We start from the raw sequence: 2,490 nt of genomic DNA, 5'->3' as shown, positions 1-2,490 counted from the left end.
GTGTATGTGTGTGCGCGTGTGTGTGTGTGTGTATGTGTGTGCGCGTGTGTGTGCGTGTGCATGTGTGTGCGTGTGTGTGTGTGCGTGCGTGTGTGTGTGCGTGTGTGCGTGCGTGTACGCGTGTGTGTGTCTGTGCATGCGTGTGAGTGCGTGCATGTGCGTGTGTGTGTGTGTGTGTGTGTGTGTGTGTGTGCGTGTGTTTGTGTGCGTGTGTGCGTGTGTGCGTGTGTGCGTGTGTGCGTGTGTGTGTGTGTGTGTGTGTGTGTTGGTGATGTGAGCCATAATTGATCCTCAGAGCAACCAATAGCTTTGAAGTGATGCATACAACAGCCAGTATTCTCTGCCGGGTCATTTTGGACCCGTAACACCACAGATGTAACTTTTTTTTTTTGAGACCTTTAGAATTTACTAAAATTGTGAAAATTAATTTTGCTGCATTTAAATGGGTGTGTCTGAGGATTAGATGAAGCCTCATTCCAGGACAAAAAAGAAAAGTGTACTTTTTACACAGTTAAACTTGAAAACGGGTCAATTTTGACCCTAACACAATAGAAGGGTTAACAAAAATCTAAGGGCAATATGACACATTGCCCGAGCAGAGATTTCATCACATATAGGGTAATTAAATATGAATGGGGATTTACTGAAGGAGCTGAAGAGCCTGACACATTGTTGTGTTCTGATCTTTGGGAGTACCCTTCAAGATTTACAGTTCTCTACAGTCAATAATTTATGCCATCATAACAGCAACAATGACTGTATGCAGATCAATCGACTAGACATGTAGACGGAGTGGAAATAAAATAATGACCAAACCACTGGAAACAAACCGCTATTTTGATATCTTACACTCTCATTGTGCGTTGTTTTCAGTGATGTATGACACAATCCTTATATTACATTATGTTACAAAGAAAGGTGTTTGACAGCCACTATCAACAACCCTGTTGACTATGAATACACATTTCAATTCAGGTGGAGCCGCGTGAAACACGGGCAGGCGCGGATGATGGATTAGCGGGGAGGAACACTTGACAACATCTGGCCTCCTGCATCCTGGCTTCAGGCGGTGCGCACCGCACAGCACATACATTTTTTTTTGCTACAATGGATGGTCCAGTGAAACCCGTCTGACTGCGTCTGCTGCCTGAGCAGCCGTGTCTGAACGCACGGAGACACGCACCCCCGACAGCTCTGGCAAACGCTGCTTGAGATGCAGATAACCCACATGCCAGAGTCTCATTCTCGTCTCTCCACTGACACTGACTGGGGGCTTTTTTTCTATCTTTCTTTCTCAGAGAATGTTGTGCAAATTGAAAAATACTATCATAAAACCCCCTCCCCAGTGGAAAGGGCCATAAATAACCTGACACTGCCTGTAATGAGGCTATGGCGACTGTTCCAGAGGACAAAATGCATGTAAAAATGAAGTGAGCAAACATATGAGATACGGTTGATAAGACAAAGCCCTAAGGTAAGAGGAATAGCTTTCGATTCTAGACTGTTACTGGGGGGGGGGGGGGGCAGGGGGAAGGAGAGGCCATCGTTAGAATGATGAATGGCATGCTTCGGAACCCCCCCCCCCCACCACCACCACCATCAGTGTTCATTTGAAATCAAATCAACCACTATATTTAGCAAATACTTTTCTTGGAACTGTAGATGCAAACAAGCTCACTGAGTGACTACCGGAGGCCTAAGTGGCACACTGCTCCATTGGTGCTTTATGTAATTGACATGCATTAAAAGAAAGTTTGAAACAATCGCACAAACGTCGGCTGCCATCAGGGAGTTGATCTTGGCAAAAACCGGCATCTGCTTTAAGAAACAGAAAGGAAGGGCTTGCCATCTGTGCCATTGTACTGAAGTGGCGTTAATGACATTGTAATTGTTCTTTTCTGTCCTGTGTGATTGTGGAGCATTGTTTAGTATTACACAGGGAACGTGTAATTAGTTGTGTCAATGCTCCATTATGAGAGCCATTTTCCTGAAGAGCAGCCATTAGGAGGAGACTGTGGGCTTGCCTGAGCCAGGCTAGGTTGGGGTGGGGCTCTTGTCTATATGGCACAGATGTTTATGTTCCCCTAAGAGACTTTCCTGCTGCTACGGTTTGTCATGCAGTGCTTCTTGTTGGCATAAAAACAAAACAAAAAAAATACATCATTCACACTCAAACACACCGTGCAATCACACACTCCAGGGAGTTTGAATAGCAAATAGCTCCCTGTACCCCACTGTCTCCTGTGCAGAACAGTTCACATGGCCGCAGCACAAGGATGGGTACTCCTAAGGCTGGCTGCAGCTGAAAACAGAAAACCATACTGTTGTTGTACGTACGCTGTGTAAATAATAAAGTCATCGTTGGTTGGGCAAAAATGCTGCAGTGAAAGCGTGTTAAGCAAAAGTCACATTTTTAAATTCAAGAAAATGGCTGGTCCTCAAGCAGTGACAAATAAAAAAACATATAGTCAATAATACTTTGAGTTCAAA

This window comes from Sardina pilchardus, chromosome 4 (genome assembly GCF_963854185.1).
Source record: "Sardina pilchardus chromosome 4, fSarPil1.1, whole genome shotgun sequence".
Lineage (NCBI taxonomy): Eukaryota > Metazoa > Chordata > Actinopteri > Clupeiformes > Clupeidae > Sardina > Sardina pilchardus.
Note: the sequence above shows the minus strand (reverse complement) of the source record.